We start from the raw sequence: 16271 nt of genomic DNA, 5'->3' as shown, positions 1-16271 counted from the left end.
TCTCACTGTCCAAGCAATATGTACGAGCGAGTTCCAATCCTTGAGAAAGAACTACTTACGTACAACACTTGTGTCAAACACGGAATAGACTTTAAAGAGGAATGCTTTTTTAAATAATGATTTTTAAATAACTTCTTGACCTTTTAGATAGAGCTTCTGGTGTCCTGTGTACGGTTGTTTTGCCCAAATCTGATAACAGGAAAGGGGCGAATTGGTTCACTGAGGTCACTGATCTGCCTTGTGAGCCTGCTTCAAATGCTGCACATATTCAAAAAGAAAAAAGAAATCATAAATCTGCATTCCAAAAAGTTTTGCATGTCACTCTCATTCATTGGATCAAGCCACGTCCACCGCAGTAAGCACCAAGTGGCTGACGCACGGCTGTACGAAAGCTCTTTTAGCGGACGGATCTTCCGATTTTTTCACATTGCGCTCGCTCCGGAGAAGAGCGTCTGCTTCTACGGTCCCACTTCTGTCTGAATGCGTTTAAATGTGTGACAATGTGGCATCTCCACGTTAGTGAGGACATGTAGACACTGTTGCTGTGCATACGCGGAGATCCATCTGATTTTGGACACATCGCTCGCACACAGTGGAGTTTTAAGAGAGGAGGGGGCCCGTGGGCAGCCTCCGTTTGGGCCCTCTCTGTCAGCGCACTAAGGGCTGTAGGTTCTGCTAGACTCTTCAGGGAGACAGGGAGATTGCTACTATGTCAGGGAGTCTCCTTGACAATCCGGCAAGTATGAGCGACTCCCAACCACATCTATTCATAACTGCCCTCTGCATCTCTTGGAGGATAGGCATAAAAGATTGTAATGGTGGAGCAAGTCGCAGGCTCCCACCTTGGCAATTCCTCTGCTCCAGGCTTAGGCCCTGATTCAGAGATGGACGCAATGCCAATGTTTACGCAGTTTGGCGATTATCGCTGGTGTGCGTATGCATCTGCGTCGCACTGCGCAGGCATCTAGTACCATTACTGATGTTGGCCACATTGAGTAATTATTCGCAAAGTGATTGACAGGCAGGGACCGTTGGTGGACGGCAACGGAGAAGTGGCGACTGAGACGCAGGTTTTTGTAGCGTGTCTCTGCCTGCAACTGCGATCCCAAATGCAGTGAAGATGGCTGCGTCGTCTCAGTTCTGGCGGTCATAGGGTTACTCAGAAGTCTGATAATAATCAACTGATCTGCGACCGAACTGCGTCTTTGTACGCAGTCTGGATTTGCAAAGCCGTCGGTGGGAACCTCGATACAAATTCGGGCGGCTGCGGCAGTCACATAGTTTTGAACAGCTGCTGTGTACAAATCTGCATTATTCCCTTAGGCCAATGCGGCCTGTACACACTGGGGGAGAGTAACAAGGCTCCTGAGTACAGGTAGATGGGCTATGACATTGCATAACTCCAGCTTTGCATAGGATAAAACAAATAAGAATGATCAGTGCTTTAATACATGATATACTATATTTGCCTAAATGAACCCCAAAGGAATTATGAATATTTAGCATTTTATTTTTTGTATGTGGAAGTTAACCAGCTGTATTCTGTACCCATCATGCAGTGCTGCATATTTGTGGCAGGAGGTGAACCTTATATGTTAGGTACACTGAGACTGTAAATGGACGCTCTGCAGTGAACATAAGGCTGCATAGTGCATATACATTATATATATATATATATATATATGGCTTATAAGCGCATGGAATATACTGAGGAGATAGAGCCACACAAGGAGTGACAGACTTACACCGAGGATGGTAATAAGTGGCTGCTCTGTACATCATTATAATGCTTAATATAGCAACTTATTGTATTGTATAGAGGCATCAAACATGACTAAAGATTGATAGCTTGGAGGAGTTGATGGAGGGGGAGCGTTATGGTAGAAACTACAGCTTCAGCTATACATGTATTATATTACACCAGGGTTACATAACTCATTACATATGGACAGGAATTTGGTACATATGTGCATTTTTAAAATACAAGTGACACTTCCCTTTAGAGTGTCATGCGTCATGCTGGGTAATCCGCAGCCTGTCATTTTACTATCCACATAGATTTGACATCTATGAAAACTGAGATCCATTTTTAAAAAATTACCCTGTATATCACTTCTGCAAATACTTAGGTTTGGAAATCAGGTATACAGTCACATTGTTGACATTCAGAATGGCAACATCATAATGTAGACATGTCGACTTGCACAGACTGTCGACATTGAACATGTTGACATTCACAATATCGACACTGACCAGTGGCGGCTCCAGGGGTGGGGCTGCAGCACAGTCCAAAATTAAAATAGGGGAGCCACACCAACTGCCAGTGAGTCCCAACCATCTATGGCCCTCATTCAGAGCCGTTCGCTATTTGCGGTCGTTCGTTTAAAAACAAGGGGTGGCTATTCAAATGATCCGTACGCACATTGCAGTCTTTTCACGCCTCTAAGTCTGAACGAGCGAGCAAAACATACGCTCGTTTATTTCTTAAAAACGCCCCCTGGCCGCTCGCATCCTACGTCATGTCCGCTAATTATTAGATTAATCGAGTACATCGACCAGCGTATGAACTGCTCGCTATTCTTGTGGTTGGTGTTTGCTACCACAAATTTGCGTGAAGTTCTGGCTATAAAATAACCCAGTGACGTGGTCAATGACGCTGCTGTTTTAAATATACACACCCATAAAACGCCCGTTTTGACCTTTAAGCACGCCTGCGTTCGGATCTCCACTCCCCATTTTCAAGCACCTTCCCCTGTTACCACCCACATACGCCTCATTCTGTCACTCAAAATAGCAGGCACTCGCTATATAGCGTACAAAGGATTTTCGGCCGCACTGACTGGTTCGCGCATGCGTACTAAAAAGCGTACGCATGCGCAGATGTGCAAACATCGCTCGGAACGAGCGTACTGCCGCTAACGAGCGGCTCTGAATGAGGGCCTATGTTTGGCAGCGTTTGAAGTGGCAGTCGGTGTGGCTCCGCTATTTGAATTTTGGACTGTGCTGCAACCTCACCTATGGAGCCGCCACTGACAGAGTTAAGACAGTGGTTCATCGTTTGATCGTTCAGCGTGAACGATGTGTAAACGATGTGTAAACGATTTGTAAGCAATCAAGTGAAATTGACCTGCATGTTCAGTCGATGGAGGAGACGATCAAACGACCAGCGGGAGCGCGCATCGTACATCGTTAGAAACAATTACTGCACGATTTGCAAACGATGTTCAAACAATGTTTGAACGATTATCGAACGATTATCGAACGATTTTATCATTATCGTTCAACTTTATCGTCTAGTGGATACCCCCCTTTAGAGTTAGATTAGAGTTAAGGTTAGGTGGGGCAATTTGTCTGGAAAAGCACATATATATATATATATATATATATATATATATATATATATATATAGTATTTAGAAAAGAAGGCACTCAAAAGGGAAATAAAACGTATCTCATGGAAAATACATTTTGGCCCAGGACATTACGTTAATAGTTAATGAGAGGTTAATGAGAGGTTCAGGAATTGAGTTCCTGCTTGTTCTTGCTTAAAAATAGCACTGGGGTTAGTCTGTGATTAGGGTTAGGATTAATTTAGGGTTAGGCTGTGATTAGGGTTAGATTAGGGTTAGGCTGTGCGTAGGATTAGGGTTAGATTAGGGCTAAGGTTAGATTGCTCCATGGCGTGTTCCCATCTATCTCCAACTCCTGTTGGTGGTGCCCTTCTGATTTAGGATCTTTACGTCATATATGGTGGGACTGTCCCCGTTTATCAAACTTCTGGTCTGATATCATCTCCATCTCAGCTAATTTTAGGTTACCCTGTCCCTTCAGACCCTGCTTTCTGGCTACTTAACCACTCCCCAACTCTGATATCCAAATATAAAAAATCCCTACTTCGCCATCTTAGTAATGCAGCTTTATTCCTATACTTTGGAATTCTAATAAATATCCCTCCCGCAAAGATTGGTTCCATAAGATCGATTATTTTATGTCTATGGAGGATATTTTAAGCTCCTCACTAGATAGATCCTCTGACTCTACCAGTATCTGGTTTCCTTGGTTGGAATACAAGTCCTCGGACGACTATAAAAATTACATGTCATCTTTACAGCCTCCCACGTAATTTGTGCACAGTGGACAACATTTCGAACATCCTTGAATGATCCTTCCCCTTTTCTTTCTTTTTCCGTACACCCACACTTCTTACTTTTTCTCCCCTTTCAGCTCTTTCTTCTAAATCTATTACTTGTGTTTGGACTGTTTAGATTTTGTTATGCAATTTTTTTTTTTTCGGACAGGCATATGATTTTTATTGTGAAAAGGTCTAGTTTTGTTGTAATATCAAATTGCAATGTCTATATTCTTTATGTCTTTTTGGAAAGTTAATAAAAACAGAATACATTAAAAAAAAAATGGTCCAAGGAAGGACAACCGGTGAACTAGCTAACTAGTCAAGGATGCCCAAGGCTCATTGATGCACGTGGGAGCGAAGGCTAGCCCTGGCAGAAGAGCTACTGTAGCACAAACTGCTGAAAAAGTTTATGCTGGCTATGATAGAAAGGCGTCAGAACACAAAGTGCACCCCAGCTTGCTGTGTATTGTATGGGGCTGCGTAGCTGCTGGCTGGTCAGTGTGCCCATGCTGACCCTTGTCCAGGACCAAGAGTGCCTACAAAAGAAACGTGAGTGTCACAATCTTGGGATTTGGAAGCTGTGTTCCCGGACTGGGCCTTGGACCTGTATTACTTGGCGCAGACGCTCGCTGGAGGAGACTTGGCTTAATAAGTTTCTCCGCATGAGAGGGTGCAGCGAACTGATAGGAGTTTGAGGAATGTAGAAGTAGCGTGGTAACTTGGAAGCTATGTGGAGTGGCTGGACAGCCGTGGATAGATGTTGGTAGCTGGGCGGCTACGTGGAGCGGCTGGATAGCCGTGGGTAGATGTTGGTAGCTGGGTGGCTACGTGGAGCGGCTGGATAGCCGTGGGTAGACGTTGGTAGCGGAGTGGCTACGTGGAGCGGCTGGATAGCCATGGGTAGACGTTGGTAGCTGAGTGGCTACGTGGAGCGGCTGGATAGCCGTGTGGAAACGTTGGTAGCTGGGTGGCTACGTGGAGCGGCTGGATAGCCGTGGATAGGTGTTGGTAGCTGAGTGGCTACGTGGAGTGGCTGGATAGCCGTGTGGAGACGTTGGTAGCTGAGTGTCTACGTGGAGCGGCTGGATAGCCATGGGTAGGCGTTGGTAGCTGAGTGGCTACGTGGAGCGGCTGGGTAGACGTTGGTAGCGGAGTGGCTACATGGAGCGGCTGGATAGCCGTGGGTAGGCGTTGGTAGCTGAGTGGTAGCTGAGTGGCTACGTGGAGCGGCTGGATAGCCGTGGGTAGACGTTGGTAGCGGAGTGGCTACGTGGAGCAGCTGGATAGCCGTGGGTAGGCGTTGGTAGCTGAGTGGCTACGTGGAGCGGCTGGATAGCCGTGGGTAGACGTTGGTAGCTGAGTGGCTACGTGGAGTGGCTGGATAGCCGTGTGGAGATGTTGGTAGCTGAGAGGTGAATACTAGCAGGAAACACCTTTGAAGCGCAGTGGGAAGGCTCACTTAGTAGAACTAAGAAAGTAGTTGCACTGGCAACTTGTGTCAGCATTGGGGAACCTTTTATAGTGGACGCTGGGAGCTGACAGGCTGAGAGAGAAGGAGAAGACTCCTCATTGGTGGTAGTGGAGTCACATGGGCAATCCAAGATGGCCGCTCCCATGGACCGGAGGACAGCGCTTCTCAGAAAAAGTCAGCGGGGACCAGTGACCAGCAGGAGCCAGTGTGGGAGCAGCAGAGCAGTGGGACCCTCCAGAGGACAGCGGAGACCGGCCAGAGAGAGAAGGAAGCAGCACACAGTGCGGGAGCCGGAAGACAGCGCGGGTCAGCGCCCGCAAAGGTAAGCGACGGGTCTGATTCTGGGGTCTCTAGGGCGGCGTGTGAAAGTACCCCCTTCTTCATGAGTGGCCACCGGACACTTCCTTGGTTTATTAGGAAATTTCATATGGAACGCTTTGACCAGACAGGGCGCATGGACATCGGAGGCATTTATCCAGATTCGTTCCTCCGGACCATACTTTTTCCAGTCGATGAGGTATTGAAGACGATTGTATCGACAACGGGAATCTAAGATTCTGTCAACTTCAGACTCCTCTCCTTGTTGTGTTTGAACACTAGAAGCTTTGGGAAGGACCTTCTGAAATCGGTTTAAGACCAGTGGTTTTAGAAGAGAAATATGGAAAGAACTTGGAATGCGAAGAAATGGAGGAAGTTTTAGCTTGTAGGCCACAGGATTCAAGACTTTGACGATTGGGAATGGACCAATGTACCGCGGGGCAAATTTCATTGAGGGAACTCGGAGTCTTAGGTTTCGGGTTTAGAGCCAGACCATATCCCCAGGCTGGAAATCGTCCTTGGTGGTCAGCAAATCTCTTGTACCGGGCTGAGGTTTTAGTCAGAGAGGAACGAACCTTCTCCCAGATGTTGGAGAACCGTTGAAGAGACATCTTGGCCACGGGCACATCTAATGTTGGAAGAAGAGGGAAATCTGGCACTCGAGGATAATGACCAAAAACTGTAAAAAAAGGAGTTGAGTTGGTGGACGTGTGATAATGATTATTGTGAGCAAATTCGGCCCAAGGAAGAAGTTCAATCCAGTCATCTTGGGAGGAGGAGACAAAAGTGCGCAGGAATTGTTCCAGGTCTTGATTGACCCTTTCGGTCTGACCATTGGTCTGGGGGTGATAAGCGGTAGAAAATTTGAGTTTTATTTGAAGGGCTGAGCAGAGTGACCTCCAGAACTTCGCTACAAACTGTACTCCCCTGTCGGAGATGATCTCTTGAGGAAGGCCCTGGAGCTTGAAGATCTCTTTTATAAAACTCTGGGCAAGTAGAGGTGCAGACGGAAGCCCAGTAAGAGGTACAAAATGAGCCATTTTAGAAAAGCGATCCACGATAACCCAAATTGTGTTGTGGCCCCGAGATGGAGGAAGATCAGAGATAAAATCCATAGAGAGGTGAGTCCATGGCTTAAATGGAATTGCAAGAGGCTGGAGTTGACCGTGTGGAACCCGCCAAGGTATTTTGTGTTGGGCACATTTGATGCATGACGACACATAAGACCTGATGTCCTTTTTCATCGAAGGCCACCAATAGGACCGCTGTATGAACTCAAGGGTTTTATCCATACCCAAGTGACCAGAGAACCGGGAAGCATGGGCCCAATGCAATAACCTCTTGCGGAGTTCTGGAGCGATGAAAGTCTTCCCAACCGGGGGTATAGAAGATAATTTGGTAGAGGCGAAGAAAGCTGGATTCAGGATTGGTTGGGGCTGTTCCATGGGTAGATCAGGTTCACTCGTCATGGAATGGGAGAGTGCGTCGGCTTTGCGATTTTGTGAACCGGGACGATAGGAGAGTTTGAAGTTAAATCTGAAGAAAAACATGGCCCACCGGGCTTGATGAGGGTTCAAGCAATTTGCAGATTTAAGATAAAGCAGGTTCTTGTGGTCTGTAAAAATGGTAATGGGGTAGTGAGCTCCTTCTAGAAGATATCGCCATTCTTCGAGGGCTAGTTTCATGGCGAGTAACTCTTGATCTCCGATGGTGTAGTTCTTTTCTGCAGGCAAAAACTTCCGGGAAAAGAAACCACAGGGATGAAGTTTTTCATCTTCAAACTGCTGGGAGAGCACAGCACCGACACCTTCGGAGGTTGCGTCCACCTCCAGGATAAATGGCCGGGTGGAATCCTGTTGCTTTAAGATTGGAGCGGAGATGAAGCCTTGCTTAAGGAGTTGAAATGCTGAGGTAGCTTCGACGGGCCACTTAGTTGGATCTGCTCCCTTACGGGTAAGGGCTGTAATAGGAGCTACCAGTGTTGAAAAACCTTTCACAAACTTGCGATAATAGTTGGCAAACCCTAGGAACCTTTGTATGGATTTTAAGGAAGAAGGGAGAGACCAATCAAGAATGGCTTGTAATTTTGAAGAATCCATTTGAAGGCCTGTTCCGGAGATAATGTACCCCAGGAATGGTACACTTGAGACTTCAAACAGACACTTCTCTAATTTGCAAAAAAGTTGATTGGACCGCAATCTCAGAAGGACTTCTTTCACCTGGTCTCGATGAGTTTGGAGGTCTTGAGAAAAAAATCAAAATGTCATCCAAGTAAACGACCACGGACTTGTAGAAAAGATCACGGAAGATTTCATTGACGAAAAACTGGAAGACGGCTGGAGCATTACAGAGGCCGAAAGGGCATAACGAGATATTCGTAGTGCCCATCCCTGGTGTTGAAGGCTGTTTTCCATTCATCGCCTGGACGGATACGAATTAAATTATAGGCCCCTCTTAGATCGAGTTTGGTAAAAACTGTGGCTCCCTTGACTCTATCGAATAACTCTGTTATGAGAGGAAGAGGATAGCGATTCTTAATAGTTATTTCATTAAGACCCCGGTAGTCTATACACGGGCGCAGCCCACCGTCTTTCTTTTTTACAAAGAAAAATCCAGCCCCGGCTGGAGATGTGGAAGGTCGAATGAAGCCTTTACTTAAGTTTTCTTTAATGTACTCCAACATGGCTTGAGTCTCGGGGAGAGATAGAGGGTAGGTTCGGCCTCTAGGAGGATTCTTCCCGGGAATCAGATCTATGGGACAGTCCCAATCATGATGGGGAGGTAATAGATCTGCGCTCTGTTTGCTGAAGACGTCCAAAAACCCATCATAAGCTTTGGGCAGGTCTGTAGAATCCTGTATGACGGAAGATCGGGCAGGTACTACCCACTGAAGACAGCCTTTGAAACAATTGGAACCCCAAGAGGTTATTTGCATAGTGGTCCAATCAATTTGTGGTGAATGTCTCTGTAGCCAGGGTAGCCCGAGGACTAAAGAAGGAGAGAATTTGGGAATCACTAGGAAGGACAGTTGTTCGGTATGAAGCACTCCAATGGTAAGTCTAAGTGGTGCTGTACGATGGGTGATGGTTCCACTGGTAATGCGACTACCATCGATGGCGGTTAAAGTGATGACTCGAGGCAACGCTTCTATGGGGATTTGATATTTCTGGGCAAAGTCCGTAGTGACAAAGTTCTCTGCTGATCCAGAATCCAGAAGAGCTAATACAGCTTTGGAACCTCGAGGAAGCTTTAACTGAGCCTGGATGGTGGAGTCAGACTTCCTATGTGATTCGATGGCAACTCCTAACTTAACCTCTCTGTCATAAGTTAGGAGGAGGCGTTTCCCGAACGAATTGGATGGATGGGACAGGATCTAACTAAATGTTGAGAAGATCCGCAGTACATACAGAGGTTCTGTCTCTGCCTTTTCTGTTGTTCCTCAGCCGATAGACGAGAGCGGTTGACCTGCATGGGTTCCTCGCCCATAGGAGGAGAGGGTAAACGGGAAGCTGGACATGGCCTTCCGCGATCAAGTAAGCCTCTTTCCATGGCACGCTCCCTATGACGAAGTTCCACCTTGTTGCAAAGGGAAATTAAATCGTCCAAGTTGGTTGGGAGGTCACGGGAAGCTAAGTCGTCTTTGAGTCTTTCTGAAAGACCACTCCAGAAGGCAGCGATGAGAGCATCCTCATTCCAATTGAGTTCTGAGGCCAGAGTTTGGAACTGGACTACATATTGACCGACGGTCCTGCTACCCTGACGGAGGCGTAGAATATCAGCTGATGTGGAAGTGGTTCTTCCCGGTTCGTCAAAGATCTTGCAAAATGTGGAAATAAATTCGGAATAGTTGGAGAGCAGAGAATCCGACTTTTCCCAAAGGGGCGAGACCCAGTCGAGTGCTTGGCCAGAGAGCAGAGAGATAATATATGCCACCCTGGTTCTGGCTGTCGGAAAATTGGCGGATTGTAGCTCGAACTGGATTTTGCATTGGTTTAAAAAACCCAAGCATAATTTGGGGTTGCCATCGAACTTGCTCGGAGGGGAAAGCTGAAGACGAGCAGGAGGTAGAAGCGGGGGAGCAGGTGACACCACAGGAGGAGAGGCGGCTTGGGAGTCAGCAGTAGTGAGATGAGCCAATAAGGACTGAATGTTGTCCAAGCATGACAACATATCTTGGATGAACTGGATCAACTGGGCCTGAGAGGTCTCCTGTCTTTCCAGACGAGATAGTACATCCTGCGAGGGATCTACCCCAGATCCTTGACCACTTGCCGAGTCCATCTGGCCAGTGCAAACTGTCACAATCGTGGGATTTGGAAGCTGTGTTCCCGGACTGGGCCTTGGACCTGTATTACTTGGCGCAGACGCTCGCTGGAGGAGACTTGGCTTAATAAAGTTTCTCCGCATGAGAGGGTGCAGCGAACTGATAGGAGTTTGAGGAATGTAGAAGTAGCGTGGTAACTTGGAAGCTACGTGGAGCGGCTGGACAGCCGTGGATAGATGTTGGTAGCTGGGTGGCTACGTGGAGCGGCTGGATAGCCGTGGGTAGATGTTGGTAGCTGGGTGGCTACATGTAGCGGCTGGATAGCCGTGGGTAGACGTTGGTAGCGGAGTGGCTACGTGGAGCGGCTGGATAGCCGTGGGTAGGCGTTGGTAGCTGTGTGGCTACGTGGAGTGGCTGGATAGCCGTGGGTAGACGTTGGTAGCTGAGTGGCTACGTGGAGCGGCTGGATAGCCGTGTGGAGACGTTGGTAGCTGGGTGGCTATGTGGAGCGGCTGGATAGCCGTGGATAGGCGTTGGTAGTTGAGTGGCTACGTGGAGCGGCTGGATAGCCGTGTGGAGACGTTGGTAGCTGAGTGGCTACGTGGAGCGGCTGGATAGCCGTGGGTAGGCGTTGGTAGCTGAGTGGCTATGTGGAGCGGCTGGATAGCCGTGGGTAGACGTTGGTAGCGGAGTGGCTACGTGGAGTGGCTGGATAGCCGTGGGTAGGCGTTGGTAGCAGAGTGGCTACGTGGAGCAGCTGGATAGCTGTGGGTAGACGTTGGTAGCGGAGTGGCTACGTGGAGCGGCTGCATAGCCGTGGGTAGGCGTTGGTAGCTGAGTGGCTACGTGGAGCGGCTGGATAGCCGTGGGTAGGCGTTGGTAGCTGTGTGGCTACGTGGAGCGGCTGGATAGCCGTGGGTAGACGTTGGTAGCTGAGTGGCTACGTGGAGCGGCTGGATAGCCGTGTGGAGACGTTGGTAGCTGAGTGGCTACGTGGAGCGGCTGGATAGCCGTGGGTAGGCGTTGGTAGCTGAGTGGCTATGTGGAGCGGCTGGATAGCCGTGGGTAGACGTTGGTAGCGGAGTGGCTACGTGGAGTGGCTGGATAGCCGTGGGTAGGCGTTGGTAGCAGAGTGGCTACGTGGAGCAGCTGGATAGCCGTGGGTAGACGTTGGTAGCGGAGTGGCTACGTGGAGCGGCTGCATAGCCGTGGGTAGGCGTTGGTAGCTGAGTGGCTACGTGGAGTGGCTGGATAGCCGTGGGTAGACGTTGGTAGCTGAGTGGCTACGTGGAGCAGCTGGATAGTCGTGTGGAGACGTTGGTAGCTGAGAGGTGATAACTAGCAGGAAACACCTTCGGAGCGCAATGGGAAGGCTCACTTAGTAGAACTAAGAAAGTAGTTGCACTGGCAACTTGTGTCAGCATTGGGGAACCTTTTATAGTGGACGCTGGGAGCTGACAGGCTGAGAGAGAAGGAGAAGACTCCTCATTGGTGGTAGTGGTGTCACATGGGCAATCCAAGATGGCCGTGCCCATGGACCGGAACACAGCGCTTCTCAGAAGAAGTCAGCGGGGATCAGCAAGCAGCAGGAGCCAGCGTGGGAGCAGCAGAGCAGCGGGACCCTCCAGAGGACAGCGACCGGCCAGAGAGAGAAGGAAGCAGCACACAGCGCGGGAGCCGGAAGACAGCGCGGGTCAGCGCCCGCAAAGGTAAGCGACGGGGTCTGATTCTGGGGTCTCCAGGGCGACATGTGACAGTAAGTGTCTGAACTTGACCACTGAGCAATGGAAGATGGAGGCCTGGTCTCATGAGTGTGTGTCGTTTTGCTGGGGAAGAGGTGGTACTATGGGAAGAAGGCAAGACGGCGGAGGCAGTGGGATATTCTGGACAATGTTCTGCTGGGAAACCTTGGGTCCTGGCATTCATACGGTGTTTCTTTGACACCTACCTAAATATTGTTGCAGACCAAGTATACCCCTTTACTGTAATGCTATTCCCTGATGGCAGTGGCCTCCTCAGCAGCATAAACTGCTCTGCCACACTGCAAACAATTGTTCAGGAATGGTTTGAGGAACATGACAGAGTTCAAGGTGCTGACTTGGCTTCCAAATTCCCCAGAACTGAATCTGATCAAGCATCTGCGGGATGTGCTGGAAAAACAAGTCTGAACCATGGAGGCCCCACCTCTCAATTATCAGGATCTGCTGCATCTTGGTGCCAAATACCACAGGACACCTCCAGAGGTCTTGTGGAGTCCATGCTTCTATGGGTCACAGCTGTTTTGGTGGCACAAGTGGGACCTACACACAATATTAGGCAGCTGGTTTTAATGTTATGGCTGATTGCTGTTAAAGCGAATATATATATATATATATATATATATATATATATATATATATATATAGTCAGGTGCATAAATATTGGGACATTGACAGAATTTTCATATTTTGGCCTCTATTTACCACCACAATGGCTTTGAAATGAAACAAAGATGTGCTTTAACTGCAGACTTTCAGATTTAATTTGAGGGTAATTACATCCAAATCAGGCGAACGGTGTAGGAATTACAACGGTTTCTTTATGTGCCTCCCACTTTTTAAGGGGCCAAAAGTAATGGGACAAACTAAACAATCCTAAATCTAACTTTCAGTTTTTAATACTTTGTTGCAAATCCTTTGCAGGCAATTACAGCCTGAAGTCTGGAACGCATAGACATCAGCAGAGGCTGGGTTTCATCCCTGGTGATGCTCTGCCAGGCCTCTACTGCAAATGTCTTCAGTTCCTGCTTGTTCTTGGGGCATTTTCCCTTCAGTTTGTCTTCATCAAGTGAAATGCATGCTCAATCGGATTCAGGTCAGGGGATTGACTTGGCCATTGCATAACATTCCACTTTTTAGCCTTAACTTAAGGCCCCCATACATCAGAGAGTGATTGCAGCAATCGTGCAATTTGCAATCGATTGTGTATAAAAATCTTTCCCTTTTTCAATCGATTGTGGCAATTCTGCAATCTGCAATCGATTGAAAAGGGAAAGATTTTTATACACAATCGATTGCAAATTGCACGATTGCTGCAATCAATCTCTGATGTATGGGGGCCTTTACTCTTTGGTTGCTTTTACAGTATGCTTCGGGTCATTGTCCATCTGCACTGTGAAGTGACGTCCAATGAGTTCTGAAGCATATGTCTGAATATGAGCATATAATATTGCTGAAACACTTCAGAACTCATTCTGCTGCTTTGGTCAGCAGTCACATCATCAATAAATACAAGGGAACCAGTTCCATTGGCAGCCATACATACCCACGCCATGACACTACCACCACCATGCTTCACTGATGAGGTGGTATGTTTTGGATCATGAGCAGTTCCTTTCCTTCTCCATACTCTTCTCTTCCCATCACTCTGGTACAAGTTGATCTTTGTCTCTTCTGCCCATAGGATGTTGTTCCAGAACTGTAATGGCTTTTTTAGATGTTGTTTGGAAAACTCTTATCTGGTCTTCCTGTTTTTGTGGCTCACCAATGGTTTACATCTTGTGGTGAACCCTCTATATTTACTCTTGTGAAGTTTTCACTTGATTGTTGACTTTGACACATATACACCTACCTCTTGGAGAGTGTGCTTGATTTGGCCAACTATTGTGAAGGGGTATTTCTTCACCAGGAAATCATTCTTCTGTCATCGACCACAGTTGTTTTACGTGGTCTTCCGAGTCTTTTGGTCTTGTTGAGCTCTCCGGTGCGTTCTTTCTTTTTAAGAATGTTTCAAACAGTTAATTTGGCCACACCTAATGTTTTTGCTATCTCTCTGATGGGTTTGTTTTGATTTTTCAGCCTAATGATGGCTTGCTTCACTGATAGTGACAGCTCTTTGGATCTCATATTGAGAGTCGACAGCAACTGATTCCAAATGCAAATGTCACACCTAGAATCAACTCCAGAACTTTTACCTGCTTAATTGATAATGCAATAATGAGAGAATACCACACCTGTCCATGAAATAGCTTTTGAGTTGATAGTCCCATTACTTCTGGCCCCTTAAAAAGTGAGAGGCACATATAGAAACCATTGTAATTCCTACACCGTTCACCTGATTTGGATGTAATTACCCTCAAATTAAATCTGAAAGTCTGCAGTTAAAACACATCTTGTTTGTTTCGTTTCAAAGCCATTGTGGTGGTGAATAGAGGCCAAAATATGAAAATTCTGTCAACGTCCCAATATTTATGCACCTGACTGTATATATATATAAAAACAAGCTCCACTGTATTTACTGGCGGACTAGTTTAGGGATTGAAGACTCTCTTCTTGGCACACAAGAAAGCTGTATAATTACATTAACATGGATGTAAACCTATATAAAGCCCTTCAAACGCATTATTACTGAACACCTACGGAGCTCAGTCTGTGACTCAACAACGCAAGGTGCAGTAAAATGGATCTGTTTCGGAGGATAATATACTCAAGGGTGGGAAAATCTTATCAAACGAACAAATGCTCTGGCCACACACAGATATATGACAGCTGTGATTCCTGAAATAAACAACATAATCTGGATTTAAATAATCTCCAGAGGCCATTGGCAATAAAACCATTCCCACATGCTGCAAATGGACCTGGTTACATTATGGTTGTTTAAAACACTCAGCTCTGAACAATCGTTCAAACACTTTCTTTCAAGAAGGATTGAGGTGATTTTGGCAAAGCGAGTTGCAGCCTGAAGGAGCCTGTTCATATTCCCGGCCGAGCTGATTTGAAGTATTACTAAACAGTTTTTATGATGGACAATAGTAAAACATCAAGCAGACCATACAGAACAAACTCATCTATTTCATGATATTTCAAACATTTTAACATTTGTCAAGAAGTGTAAATAAACAGCCGTTTATGGATTATTCTTTCCTCTTGTATGCTATGTCGGGACTAGTGGTTTGGCACAACATTATTATTCGGTGGCTGTGAAGCAATATTATGCAGCAGCCATTCCATCACTGTTTGCTCTGCCAGCCAGACGAGAATTGCTGTTCACTTTTATGGGTTAGAAGTGCTTTATTGCAATGGACGAAATACATTTAGAAATGCGCTTCCCAGTGAAAGTGGACCTGAAATGTACAAATGTTATTGGATAACTTCTGATTACCAGCACCTTCTGAGTGCCCGTAAAATGCAAGTCCATTGTAGGGTGCAAACTGTTGGTGCCACGCAACCCAATGCTCACCAACTTAAAGTCACCATCTTCACCCATAAGTTTTACATGTTGGTGCACATGTCAGTGCAGTTCTACGCCAATGTGCAACACAGTTCACAGTTCTGGGAAAGTCTTTTGGTCCCATAATCGTTAGTGTGTTTGAGAGTTTTAGTATCTTCCAGGTATACTTTGTCAGTTTGTGTGTCCTGCTTCCTAATTATCTGGGTTCTACTTTTGTATCTACAAAATAACAAATTAGGCGCTGAAAACATGTACTCACCAAGGCAAGCCACCAATTAGCCTAGCTGCAAAGATCAGAAGATGTAACATTGTTGAATCTGGTATCGGACTTCAAATCCATTGGCTCCCCCCTAAAAAAGGACAAATGTGAACAAATTAAATAATACATCACAAAACAACAGCAACAAACAACAATTTAGAAACCATAGGGTGCTTTTTACATTAACTAGCTGATGTGTCTATTTTCACCCGGGAAGACCTTAGATATTACAATTTCCATTTCCTTCATCCCATTTTAACTTAACTTATATGCTTAGTTAATTTTATGCCTCTGGGGTAAAGGAGCGTGATAGTATCCATTTAAATAAATTGAGTTTTTTTCAACTTTATTTTTTAATATGAATGAATTGAAGGTGGATTAGAAGACGTAATGTAGTTAAACCTTTTTTTTTCTCTACTTAAGGATTTCTTGGTAAACCACATTGGTGGTTCTCTACCCAGGTGCTAGGATCACCAAGCTGCTGGGTGAGCTCACTCTGGAGCAGGCCACATAGAACTGTGAATGTGAGCAGCAGTCCTCCCTCAAGTCAATCCCTGCCACCTTCAGTGACTGCCCCTGGGACTCATTGATGGTCATTGTAAAACAGACCTTGAAAT

The 16271-nt window shown here is 46.5% G+C and overlaps 1 protein-coding gene across 1 annotated transcript in view; it reads left to right on the top strand.

The window, feature by feature from the left end:
* The window catches only part of LOC148539070 (uncharacterized), a 254241-nt gene that overhangs the window by 225827 nt on the left and 12143 nt on the right, over window positions 1-16271 (top strand). The gene's annotated exons all lie outside the window — the stretch shown is intronic.

The sequence above is a fragment of the Taudactylus pleione genome, unplaced genomic scaffold (assembly GCF_031769625.1).
Source record: "Taudactylus pleione unplaced genomic scaffold, aTauple2 ptg000032l, whole genome shotgun sequence".
Classification (NCBI taxonomy): domain Eukaryota; kingdom Metazoa; phylum Chordata; class Amphibia; order Anura; family Myobatrachidae; genus Taudactylus; species Taudactylus pleione.
This window is presented reverse-complemented; position numbering and strand designations above follow the sequence as displayed.